The sequence below is a fragment of the Phyllostomus hastatus genome, unplaced genomic scaffold (assembly GCF_019186645.2).
Source record: "Phyllostomus hastatus isolate PE091 unplaced genomic scaffold, TTU_PhHast_1.1 phas_contig_1, whole genome shotgun sequence".
Lineage (NCBI taxonomy): Eukaryota > Metazoa > Chordata > Mammalia > Chiroptera > Phyllostomidae > Phyllostomus > Phyllostomus hastatus.
In genome coordinates, this window is record NW_025333498.1 from 41,223,058 (window position 1) to 41,237,826 (window position 14,769).

Sequence of the window (14,769 nt, forward strand, 5' to 3'; positions counted from 1 at the left end):
TCATATGGTATTTGTCTTTCACCGTCTGGCTTGTTTTGCTTGGCATGATGCTTTCCAGTTCATCCATGCTGTTGCAAAGGGTGGGAGGTCTTTCTTTCTGCTGCATAGAATTCCGTTGTGTAAATGTACCACAGGTTTTTTTATCCATTCATTTACTGATGGGCACCTAGGTTGCTTCCAGCACTTGACTATTGTAAATTGTGCTGCTATGAACATTGGGGTACAGAGGTTCTTTTGGATTGGTGTTTCAGGGTTCTTAGGGATTGCACACTGGTACAACCACTATGGAAAACAGTATGGGATTTCCTCAGAAAACTAAAAATGGATCTGCCTTTTGACCCAGCAATTCCACTGCTAGGATTATTATTATGCTTAAAGCTCTCCTTTTGTAAACCCAACTTGGATATATTTAGACTTCTAACCAGGATACTTCTTCCTAGGATAGCGCTGCTTTTTGTTTTTAGTGTTACTTTTTTTCTGCATAATTCTAGTTTAAAGAGTAAAATCTTGTTAACCAACTTTAAATTTTTATTTGTTTAACATTTTTAAGTATATTTTATTGATTATACTATTACAGTTGTCCCATTTTTTTCTCCCTTTTACCCACCTCCTCCCTCTACCTCCCACCCTCCAGCATCTTTCCCCCACCCCTTAGCTCATGTCTGTGGGTTGTACATATAAGTTTTTTGGATTCTCCATTCCTTATATTATTCTTAACCTCTCCCTGTCTATTTTGTACCTACCATTTGTGCTTATTCCATCTACCTTTTTCCTCATTCTCCCCTCCCCCTCCCTGCTGATAATCATCCATGTGATCTCTGTTTCTTTTTCTTTTTTTAAGATTTTATTTATTTATTTTTAGAGAGGGAAGGGAGGGAGAAAGAGAGAGAGAAACATCAATGTGTGGTTGCTGGGGGCCGTGGGCTGCAACCTAGGCATGTGCCCTGACTTGGAATTCCAGGCATGTGCCCAGGAATGGATCTTGCGACGCTTTGATTCTCAACCCGAGCTCAATCCACTGAGCTACGCCAGCCAGGGCTCTATTTCTTTTTTAAGTATATTTTATTGATTATGCTATTACAGTTTTCTTCTTTTATCCTCCCTTTACCCTGAGCCCCACAACCCTGAATCATTACCCCCCCTTAGTTCATGTCCATGGGTTGTAAATATAAGTTCTTTAACTCCTCTCTTTCCTGTACCATTCTTTACCTCTCCCCTTCTATTTTATGCCTACTTATGCTTCTTATAAGAAGCATAATTAAGAAGCAGGAAAGAGAGGAGTTTCCCCTCATTCTTCTCTCTCCCATACAAAATCTTCCATGTGATATCCATTTCTTTTTTTCTGTTCCTGCCTTAGTTTGCTTAGTTTTTGTTTTCATTTTTTTAGGTTCATTTGTTGACAGTAGTGAGTTTATTGTCATTTTACTGTTCTTTGTTTTTGATCTTCTATTTCTTAGGTAAGTCCCTTTCACATTTCATATAATAAGGGCTTGGTGATGATGAATTCTTTTAACTTGACCTTATCTGGGAAGCACTTTGTCTGCCCTCCATTCTAAATGATATAGCTTTGTTGGATAGAGTAATCTTGGATGTAGGTCCTTGCCTTTCATGACTTGGAATACTTCTTTCCAGCACTTTCTTGTATGCAAGGTTTCTTTTGAGAAATCAGCAGATAGTCTGATGGGAACTTCTTTGTAGTTAACTCTCTCCTTTCCTCTTGCTGTTCCTAAGATTCTCTCTTTATGTTTAATCTTGGGTAACTTAATGATGATGTGCCTTGGTGTGTTTCTCTTTGGGTCCAATTTCTTTGGGACTCTCTAAGCTTCCTGGACTTCCTGGAAGTCTATTTCCTTCACCAGATTGGGGAAGTTTTCCTTCATTATTTGTTCAAGTAAGTTTTCCACTTGTTGCTCTTTTCCTTCTGGCACCCCTATGATTCTGATGTTAGAGTGTTTAAAGTTTTCCCAAAGTTTCCTAAGCGTCTCCTCATTTTTTTTTGAATTCTTGTTTCTTCATTCTATTCCAGTTGTATGTTTCTTTCTTTCTTTTGTTCCAAATCATTGATATGAGTCTCGGTTTCCTTCCCTTCACTGTTGGTTCCCTGTATATTTTGCCTTATTTCACTTTGGGTAGCTTTCATTCATTCCTTCATTTTGTGACCATACTCAACCATTTCTGTGAGCATCCTGATTACCAGTGTTTTGAGCTCTGCATCAGACAAGTTGTCTATCTCCCTGTTACTTAATTCTTTCTCTGGACTTTTGATCCAGAAAACTTTCATTTGGGCCATATTTCTTTGTCTAAGTGCACCTGTTATGTTGTAAGGAGGTGGGACCTTAGGTATTCACCTGGGTGAGGCAACCCTCTATGCTGCGTTGTGGCATTCTCCATCTGGGTAAATGTTTCTCTAACATCTTGGTTGTCTGAGTTTCATGCAGTTTGATTTTCTGACACTTCTGATTGTTTATTGTTTTTAGAATCCTTCTTTTGGTTGTGTGAAGAAGCAAAGTGTTTCTACCTACACCTCCATCTTGGCTGAAACTTCAAAATTTTGCTTCTTAATTCTAGAACCACTGCAGATTGGCTATGGACTTTATTGATTGTATCAATGAGTTTTCTTGCCTTTTGTTGTTGGGTCAAGTCAATAAAAATTACATGCAGAACATCATAGTGTTACTGAACCAAAGTGGGGTTCAGGTGCCTGCTGCCATGAAAAGTCAAACTCCAGAGACAGAGGCCAGAATTCCTGCTCCATTTTAAAGTGCCATCCTTTGGAACCTGAAGTGATTGCTAAGTGGTCATCCAGGTATATTAGCTTGTTCCCAGCTGGGGACTGTCTTCAGGCTCCAACCCTCAAAGGCTTCCTGTGGAGCCAGCACCACCATTGGCCATGAAGCTTCTTGGGCCACAAGATACTATGCTTCCAAGCCAGAATGTTTGCAAATGCACAAGCAAATGCTGCACCAGTTCAGCAAGAGAGAGGCTCTTTCTTGGAGGCCATGGATCACATGACTGCTAAGGTCACATAACCCATAGAAAGGACAGGCTAGTACACCATCCAAGTGCAGGTCCCAAGCAGTGAGATACAAGCCAGAAACCTGATCTCCATTTCTGTGATTCTGTTCCTGTTCTAGTTGTTTGCTTAGTTTTTATTTTTTAGGTTCAGTTGTTAATAGTTGTGAGTTTGTTATCATTTTACTGTTCACAGTTTTTGATCTTCTATTTCCTAGATAAGTCTCTTTAACATTTCTTAGATATGTCCCTTTAACATTTCATACAATAAGTCCCTTGGTGATGATGATAAGTGTTTCTACTTATGCTTCCATCTTGGCTGAAACTCTTCAGACCTGTTTAACATTTCATAAATTACTTAAATAATTTACCTATGCATGTTTTTACATGATAGTGGAACATCATTTATAAAGTATATAACATAGGGTATTAATGAATGACAGGAAAGAATATATATTCAAAGGAGTAAATAATATAAAACTAATATTTTCACTCTTACTGTAAAATAGTTTACTAACTAAAATATTGAAATTGAACAGACATCTAAGTATTTCCATTTTCATATCATCCCATTACACAGGGATGGACATATGTATTTTATATATATATATATGTATATGTGTTAGACATATATATGATTGATATAATCTTTTAAAATTTTTGCATGTGTTTGCCTGTAGTAGCCAATTTTGTATATGAAAATACAAATAAAATCCAAGAAAAAATATAATAATAATGTATTTTAAACATAATAGAAATCAGAAGACTTTGTTTACTCTTTAATTATGGAAAATAAAAAGAATGAGATATTTATGTAATTTAAGTAAGAAATTTTATCTCTTAAAAGTGAGTTCAAAATGAAATTAATGGGTGATTTAAATAATTACTCAATTATCTCCTTTTTCTCCTTTATGCTGTTTTACTGTTATTATGTATATATAATAGAACATATATATTAGAATCTCTGGTAAATAATAATCAATTTTAGAATTTAATAATTTAACCATTACATTCTATTTAATATTTTTAAATAGTTCAATAGGTAAAATGATATCTTGGGCTAACATTATTACAAATATACTAAAAGAAATATAGACACAGATCAGATGACTTAACCCATAACACACCAAAGTCAAAGTCATAACTAAGGAAAAGCTTAAAGGTCTTATGAAAGGCCCAGCTCTTCTTAGATGTGAGAAGGGCATTAGGCATTGCCTTGTGGTATTTTGGCTTTACATTAGACTTGACCTTATGAAATAATACCAAGTGTTATTTTGTAAATATTTTCTAATTTTTCTCTTTGTCTTTCCACTGTGTGCTCAGTTTCTGTTTCCAAATGCCAAAAGGTAAGTAGGAAATGAAATGTTGCTTCTTTACCATCATAATGATTGTCCAGTTCTTACTCTTTGGTATGAGGTGTCATGGTAATGAATCAGAATGTACAGGTTTTGTGAAAAGTGATGGAGAGGTTAGAACAATGGTTGATAATACATGTATATTCTTCTGTGTGAAAAGATGATGAGTGGAATGGTGGCTTTTGGTGTTGAGACCTATGCATTACAGTGTATTTTGTTAATGTTGAAGAGGACAACATAAAAAGGGAGATGGTGAAATATCCTGATAACATTGAACTATTTTGGCTAGTTAAAAACTAATGGGGTTTGGGAGATGCTGCAGATGGCTCTAATCATACAGGAGAATTGGGCAGCCCAGTGGCAGATGAAATTCAGTTTTGATAAATGTACAGGAAAGAATATTGAAAAGTTGTAATCTAAACTCTCCATGTATACCATTGGGTTTTGAACTTGCAAATTCTCTGAGGAGAAGGACATTTACTGCTACCATTACTGGCTCAATGAAGGTATGCCCCAATGCACATCTTTTTGGAAATAGCTGAGTAGATGCATGGATGTGTTTAGAAAAATGTTTTAAAATGTAAATAATAGAGAAAGCTGTTTTGAGACAGATAAAGAATATTTCACCCATTGCAGCAGGATGGATTTCTGCTGGGTACCAAGTAAGAAGTGACAGAAAAAGAAAGTCACAGAAACCTGTGGACAGAGTAACTTATTCCTGAAGTAAGATTTAAAAGAAAGGCTGACAATGGGAGAACACATTTACATATACCCAAACCTGTTAGTACTATAAAGGTTTTCAATTTTGAGCAATATTTGAACCATGGAGAATTTGATCTTATTAACAGGGCAACCACTGTGGAGCCCTAACAATTAATAAATGAGTTTGAAGATTTGGCACTGGAAAGTTAAAAATTCGAGGCTTAGCTCTATCTGGTACTTGGTTGTAGGTGGTAAGTTCTGTATGTGTATAGTTACAGTCTCTTTGGAATTTTTGTACTGCAATAAAAAGAGTGATTAGATTAGCATATTGAAAGACCATACTTCGAATTCACCACAGCTTGAGTAAGTAATAGGTAAGACAGCAAAGAAAGAACTAGATGCATACCCACAGATTGCCTTCAACTAAAGAAATTTAATAATAAATTGATCACAGTATGTCTTTAAGTTTGTTCTTAATGGTATTCAGAGAACTGTCTCAAATAGTTTCTTTCTGACTCACACTCAACTAAAATGGAGAGAAACATCCTATAAATTTAAGGTCATTTGATAAACTTGACAGCATTTTTTTTTAACTGAATAAAAGCATTTACTCTGTTTAGTGAAGGAAACAAAACTATGTATTATTTTCTCAAGGGACTGCAATAAAATATTTTGATCTGTTAAAGTGAGTGAAAAGTATCAGGATAAATATTCTGTGAATACATTTTATAATTCATGAGGAACTAAGCTTTGCAAGTGATAGAAATAAAGACTGTATGAAGAAGAACAAATAAGTAGGTATTTAAAATTATAGTACATATTTTATGACCACTAAACATGACCAAATAAGCTGAACTTAAATATGAAAAATAACCCTCAAGTAATTATATACTGTTGCATCAATGTCACACAAACCATTCTTGTTATGTTGACAATGGCTGGACCGTTTCCTGACAGACTCTCTCTCTCTCTCTCTCTCTCTCTCTCTCTCTCTCTCTCTCTCTCTCTCTCTATATATATATATATATATATATATATATATATATATACACACATACACACACACACACACACACACACATATATACACATACACACACACACATATATATAAAATATGGTCTTGCAGGGGACAAAATTTTTCCTCTATCATTTTATGTTATGTTGGCTGGTCTAATAACTAAATAGATATGAGACATTAACAGAAGAAAAACAAATTTAATTTCCTATATATATAGGGATCTCACAAAAAACATTAGAGGCTCCCAGAGACTGTACATGCCATCCTGAGCTAAGAAAAGCAGAGTAGGTGTCTAAGTATACAAAGAGAAAGAAGAGCATTTACAAGAAAATAGCAGGAGCTAATGTTGGCTAAACAAATATTTGCCATGCCATGCAGATAACAATGGGACACAAGAGGAACAAATAGGACCTGCAGAGCTCTATCCAGCTTACCACACCTGGCCAGTCTTTGTTGTTTTCTTAGTGATGTCTTCTTCCTGGTACAGGTCCCTATATGAATTCTTTTTATCAGTTGAGGCAGAAGTAAAAGGTCTTGCTGAGTCTTCTGAGCCTTGACTATCTTCAGCACAAAACAATTTGCATGCCAAAATGGCATATTCTGAGGAGATTTGTCCTGAATCCCTTCAATATTAATATTTCTTTATTATAATTGTATAAGTATATAACCATACTGCCATGTTTGTATTATATCACTGTATGTGGGTTACTAATTTTGGTCCATAAGTAGAATTTGCTCTAAATCTCCCATTCTTTTGATACATGATTCTTAAATGAAGAATCCAGTAAAGTTTACTTTTTGCTTTGTATCAAAACAACATTGGGAATATAATTTCTTGAGGTAGAATAGTTTTTTTGGGAAGAAACGTTATTTGGGAAGAAGACTTCAAGGAGCATTCTTTCTAACATGTCTTTGTAACAGATATTCATAATGAGCTTATGTTGATCTATGCAAGATTTTCATATGTTTAAACATTTCTTTTTAATGAAACCTGGACATTAGATTATAGACATGCTAAACAACTCTTTAGTTTAATTTTGATGTTTATGTGATATTTTAGGGCAACTGCCCTAAAATTTGGATTTATTTTACATCATAGAAAAACTGCCTATATGTGGGTTTTGAGGTCTATGAAAATTTCCAAAATGTTGACATGTTGAACATTGACTGGGGTACCAAGTGAACCTGCAGTTGCTGAAACAATAGCAATGGGAAATGAATGAACAGTAAGGAGGAAAGGGGCTGTTCAATAACACTTCTTATCCTAAGCATGTCTCACTAAATGCCACATGTTCTCTCAAGATGTTGAACAGATGGATTCTATGGGGATGCCCTAGTCATCAACAGTGTAGTGAAGGAAGGCACCTGAACCTGTGATTGAATCTTTCTGCATGCATCTGCATTGCCCTCTGGCTCTCAGCATTCCTAGAACTTAACTCTTACTAGTAATAAATCTCTCCCAGCACACTCTGCTGAAAGTTCACTATTTAAACATGCTGTTTCCCTTCTACTAAGTAATTTGTGTAAGTGAAAATGAATAATATTGGTCACTGGAGTTACAAACAAAAGTGGTTCCATGTGTGTTTCCAGAGTCAATTTACTTCTGCAAAGGGGCAGCATCATACTCTAGCTCCACTGACACACTAAGAAACCTCTGCTGATCCTAATTCTCCAGATGAAGGACCTGCTTACTATCATGGTGTCAGTTTAAATTTTTAATTTGTTTATAAAACCTCTGACAAAATAATTGTTTTTAAAGGAAAGGACACAAACTGATGAGTATAATAACCACAATAGTAACAGCTTGGGAAGCTTTACTCCCATCTCTTATATTACATTATCTAGAGATTCATGGGCATGCTTTCAGTAGCAAGCCAAAGAATTTTACTTTTCTCCTTTTTTTTAAACTTTCATTTCTTCCAGGAGTTCTGAGTTAGATATGTAAATTTAAAAAATGACTGCCTGATCTGCTTAGTACTTTCTATTACCAGAGAAATCATCTCACTCTCTTATCTTGACTTCCATAAAAGTGAGCAGAGAGTCTTAGTTTCAGGGCACATAGTTTAAGTGCAAACTGTAGCATATTATGTGTCATTGAAAGGATAAATACAATTTCCACTGTCCAGAGCTGAAAAAATAGGCTTGGTAGAATCAGGCAAAAAATAAGACCCAATTGAACTTGATTTGTCAATTTTAAAAAAAATTAGAAATATTGCAACACCTTCAAAATCATTTCTTTGGTTTGGGATCTTTCAGCATTTGCATATTGTTAGATTATAAATTTGTAATCTGCCATCCTGCTTTCCCATAGCACACATTTGTGGGAAACATTCTATCCTCCATGAAGACAGGGTGTTTCTCTCTCTCTCTCTCTATCCCTCTCTGTCTCCCCTTTCTCTCTCTCTCACTCTTTCTCATCTACACAACCTCTAGCATACTATACTTTACCAGAAAATATATGCTTAATGAACAACTGTTTGAGCAAACAAATGAATAACTTTAATAAAGATAATGTAGAGAGAACATTTGATATCTGTGATATGAGGAAAAATGGTGAAAGTCTGAGGCCATGAAATTGGAAGGACTTCTAATTGCTCCCTTAAAAAATGCAGCATTTCTAGAAGTATGTGTTACTATATTCCATAACATTTTTTCAGTGTTATCAACCTATGTGTTTGTATGGTAGACAATATAGAAATTCCACATAATTTGTGGTTTCTAGAGATAAAAATATGATCTAACATAAATTAAGTGGTCTATCATTGCTTGTTTTTGAAACTTTCTTTTTCTTGATATTCTGGATGCTGTCTTTCTTGATTATTTACCAAATTTTATGACCAGTTATAGCATTCTCCTTTTCCCAACAGAAAGAAATCTTTCCTAAAACTAAGTTCATGTCTATCTTCCCATTTCTTATCAAGCAATAGCTTGAGCTCTCACATTTATACAAATGACTCATTGTTCTTCATATCTAGCTCTGACCTTTCTTTCATTAATCTAATCTCGCATTGCCAAGTAAAATAAGGAGTCTTAAATTTCCTGTGCTCAGAACAGATTTTTTCTATTTTACTCCACCATTTCTGCCATTTTTTCTCTTTTCACCAAGGGTTGAAATATCATTGACTCAGCTATTAAATAAATGCTAGAATGATCCACTCAATTCTCCTTCCCTGACAATCTCCCCTCCATCTCAGCTTTTACATCTCCATTTTACAATTTCTCAGTCCATCAGAAGTTTTTACTGCATTATTACATGTCACTATCCCCCTTTTACATCAACTCTTTTGCTGCAAGATATATGTCTATAATGTACTTGTATTTTTTATAGTGTGATGCTAATAAATATTATTCTCCCACCTAAAAACTTTTGATTGTTGGTCCAAGTCTAGATAACCCAACCTAAATTTTAACTCCCAAAATCCAAATGGTAAGATTCTCACATTTACTTCCCACTTATACATTCCCATACATTAAGTCCAGACACACAGGACTTTGAGAACCAGGGAAACCTACATTTGAAATTTAAGCCTCCAATGTACTAGTAATTTTGGGTGACATTAATATCTCTTTTGGCTTCTTTCCTTACTGGAAAATGATTATTGCAACATTAAATGTTGCATAGGCTCAATGTCTAAAACATTGGGATTATAAAATAAGGTGAAGTATGCAAGCTCACAGAGTATATTAGGATCACACATGTTAGTGGATTTTCTCAGAGACATCTCCCCTTTTGAATGAGTTACTTGAGTATAGGGACAAACCATCACGATGGTAGGAAGAAACTAAATTTTGCTGTTAGAAGATAAGAAGTTTTGAGGCAGGATAGTAAGAATCTAGGAAAATTCTTTGGCAAGTACAATAGGGAAACTGAGAAAGATAACTGAACAACATGGTCAAGCAATTTGCAGCCAGATCTAGAAGGTCACACCCCTACAGATAACATCCAGGTCTCAGTTGTATTTCAGCTTTGGGCCCAAAAAGGCAGCAAAAACAGGTAGGCAAATGCCAGGGCCTGCGGCAATGGCTAAGGAACCCTTGCCCTGGCGCTGACCAATCAGTGAGGACAATGACCCTGAAAGGGTACACCTGGAAAATTGATAAATATTCTGCTGAAACCCTCTCATGAGACACCCCACACCCCACCACCCAATATTCCCACCTGCAAGAGAGAGATAAAAGCCTTACAACTAGGAACCCAGCACACACACTCTCCCTCTGGGAGCAACCCACACCATTCCCTTTCCACTCTTCTTCCCTCACGTCTTCCCCCACAGGCACACATCTCCTAAACTTGAAGAGACTCCAAGGACTTACAATAAGGGTAGTAAGGAGCATCAGCAGCTTGTCACAAGATGATCCCTTAAACCTGTCCCCAAGGCCCCCTTTAATCTGACTTCCCAGTGAGTTGAGCTAAGGCAGCCCAGCCTAGGCTCTCCTGTTGCTGCTTCTTTGCCAAGCCCTTCCTTGTTTTACTGCCCCCATAGTCACCTGGACTCATGTTGTGAAATCTTGCCTACACAAGTCAAGAACCCACACACTGACTGGCCCTAGGTCTACCCACTCAGGGACAGTTCCTCTGCCTGGTCATAATTTAAATCTGTCACTCATTTTAGAGGTGTTGAAAGCTGGGTATGTTTTTCAGAGTGGCAGTTACTTCATTGAAAAATTTTTCTTTTACTTCTCAAGTGCCCTTAGGATTAAATGAAATATTGTATGTGGAATCTCCTAACAAGAATCCTCTCCTATGAAGAACTAAATAATGGGTTTTCCTCTTTATCCCAGTGATTAGTGTAATACAGAGTGGTTTTAATAAAGAATTATGAATTAGTGGTTATTGATCTAATAATATATTACTCCATTATCAAGTGCAACTTTTAGATCTATTTATTGGTCTATTTAGGAACAGAAAGAACTATCAAACTTGAATAACCTATTGTTTTATGATTTTCTTTCCTGGGTTATGCTTTAGTGTATTTCTAAAGCACCTTGCACTTTCTATTTCAAAAATATTCACTAAAAATCAATACCTCCATCATTAGTCTGTGAATTTCATTTTGGGGCCTTAATTGTGTTGCTGATATGTTTTTGTAGGTAATATATTTTTAAAAATCACAACATTAGATCTTTTAGATTTAATTTTCAAACTCATAATAAGATGTATCCACCACTATCTGAAATATGCAAATATTGCATTTCATTTCAGCCACTGACATTGTGGATAGTTAGAGTGAATGAGTTTAGTGAATTCTGACATGCATTTCCAGGAGGCAAAAAAGGAAAGCTAATCATTATTTCTCATTCATTTCTCCGCATATTTAATTTTCCATAGATTAGTGAAATGGTTTCATTACAGGTATTTAGACTAGATTAGTAAATACATTTGTGCTGATTGAATCTACACCAATTTGTGATACTTAGCACCCCCTACCCCTGTCTACATCCACTTTGAGATGGAGGTGTGAGAGGCTCACTGTGTTGAGCTGCCTTTGTGTTATAATTGCATGGACTTACTTCATTGGACTATGTGTACATTACTGCAATTCAACTAAAATGACTCTGTTTTTCACCAAACACAATTTAGTCATGCATCAATACATTTTTAATTAAAAGTGTATGACAGGTACAATAGTGAAGCACACCAAATAATTTTCTCAAACATTTCATTTACTCAAAGATAGACAATCAGAATCTTGTCTCTGTTAGTCAGTAGAAGTATATATTTTTATTTAGATGTTTGATTAAATATCTAAGAACTTTATGCTACAACACTGAATTTTGGTGTTAAGTAATACACCACAGATACTTTATGCTGTTACATCAAAATAAAGCATTTGTTGTTGACAAAACTAAAATAGTTGACAAGCAGTCTGGTAAATCTTTTTATTTTTATTTTTAATGTTCATAGTGGAGAGATGAGAAGTTAGCAGTGATATGAATAATGGAATCAATTAGAACATGACTCTTTCAGGAGGAGAGAAATTAGTGGAAAGCTTTGACTCAGAAGAACCAAAGGAACAGCTTCAGGATGCCTGTACTAAGATCCATAAATAACATATTATTGCTATGTTGATATAGAGACCTTACAGAAAGACTAATCTCTCTAAATGATTTTAAATGTGAAAGTTGGGTGATAAGCAAAGACCAGAATTTCTTGAATTATTTGCATATATCACAGTGGAAATTCCCAAAAATCAATGAACTAAATGTAAGGTGGCAAATCCAGTTGAGCCAAAAACACCAGATCTAGCAGTTTGGTCGCTGATGCAATGAATTTAAAACCTTCATGAAAAGGGACTTAGTTTTCTTTGATGGTCATGCATCTCAAAATGATTTTTTTATCAGTAGTTTATATTTAAATAATTCATTAACCACTACTAACAAATACAAAATAAATCATACTCCTAAAATTAATATTAATTTGATATTAATTCCACAGGAATTTAGGTCATATACTGAAAATTAACTGGTGTTCTTAATATTTCCTGATCCTGCCCTGGTTGGTGTGGCTCAATGGATTGAGCACCAGCCTGCAAACCAAAGGGACACGGGTTTGATTCTCAGTCAGGGCATAGGCCCGGGCTGCAGGCCTGGTTGGGGGCACATGGGAGGCAACCACACATTGATGTTTTTCTCCATCTCTTTATCGATCCCTTCCCCTCTGTCCATAACTAAATAAGTAAATAAATAAAATCTTTAAAAAGGAAAAAAAATGCATAATCTTGCCAGAGATAATTTTCACAATACATGAAGTGAAAAACAACAGAAAAATTTGGCAAGCTTAACAAAACTTCAATTTACTTGCATTGGTTAAGTGTTTAAAAGGTGTGTGATTACTAAAAACATGTAGTAGATATCTATATAATATTTTCAACAAATAATTTTTGTATAGCCCATATTATTTTATCAGTACAAAGTTTATCAAATTAGGATGAATAGTTATGATCAATGATTTTAAATAAAACAATAAAATATTAATATGCAGGACTTCTTGTTTTGAATTTTATTCTAGTTAATTATAGAATAAAATTGCTAAGATTAAATGTTAAATAGAATTAATATCATTAAATAAAAATGGCATGATGTATATTCTCAAAAACCATATAATTTTGTTTCAGAAACAATAATTGTGCAAAGAATGCTGTTGTAGATTAATATTATATGTAACCAAGCAAAAGATATTTTCATTTGGTAGAAAAACATAAGAGTTTTACATTGGAATGTTTAGGGATTATCTGTTCTGTTGTGTTACCTGCTCTCAGTGATGTAGGACATTATAAATTTATTGAACTTCAGCTTATCATATATAAATGAGAAGACAATACAAATTGTAGCCAATCACATAAGATTCCTAGGTAATTAAATTGTGTCCATGGCAAGTGTTTTATTAACTGGAAAACTCTACATACATGATTGTGTGCTAATTTTTCATTAAAAAATGTTATTAAGCCCCTGACTTAATCTCTCAATAAGAATTGAAGAATTACTGTTGATAGTTAAAGGAGATGGACATGTGGAAATATCAAGCAGAAAACATCACATACGGTCAGTCATGAGCTCCACATGTACAACTCTAGGGTAAAAAGGCTGGCTTCAACCTCGGAAGTATCATTTACATATTTTCCCCCAGAGTTATGCAGTACACTAACGTGTGTGGCCATGTATGCAGTGCTTCTAGTGAAACCAGATAGTTTGGCAATTTCCAGAAGTGAAATAAAGACAACAACAACAACGACGACGCCGACGTAGCTTGGCTTTATTTAGTGAGCTAGACTGGCAAAGAGCTGGAAATAAAGGGAAAGGCTAGGTGAGACAGTTTAAGGGTCTTATAAGATCATTTTGAGAATGTTGAGAATGTTGTACTTTATCCTAGGAGAGAGGGGGACACAATGGTTTGGGGGGGAAATATCAGAATTGTGTTATAAAAAGATTAATTTTGATTGCTTTGTGGTGAATGGATCTGATGGGTCAGGGTTCTGGTTATAAAAATTGCAGCAGTTTAAGCTCAAAACAATGGTGCCCTTGATTAGGGATGTGGAGATGGAGCAAGGTACTAGTTGTGAGCATTACACACAGGAATTGACAGAAACAATAATTGGCAGTGATTCATTAAGTGAATTCATCAAAATTTTCTATTTATTATCTTTTATATTTCAAGTGTTATGCAATGTTAATTGAAAGAATGTCCACTGAAAGTAAGGTGGCTCAGGTCCCTTGTTCTAGAGTGAGTAAAACAGATCTTATTTGTAAATTATTGTGTATATCTGTTCTAATATTTTTGGAGGCTGTCTGAAGGATTAATGCAAGGAACTTGTCTCTGTTTTGCCTAACTCAGAACCCATTCAACCTGCAGAATGGGAAAATGTATGCACAAAATACATTATCTAATAATGTTTATCTATAAAGAACTCTTACAACTCAACAACAAAAAAAACATAGAACAATTTTTTTTAAATGGGCAAAAGACTTTCATATGCATTTCCCTAAAAAAGATAAAAAATCTCCAAGAACACATGAAAGGGGGCTCAACATGATTAATCATTAGAAAAACAAAACAAATCAAAACTACAATGACATGCCACTCCACGTACCCTTTTGTATTTACACAGAAGTGTTGAAAACAGGTACTCAAACATGGGCATGCATGTTTAGAGCAGCAATATTCACAATAGTCCAAATGTT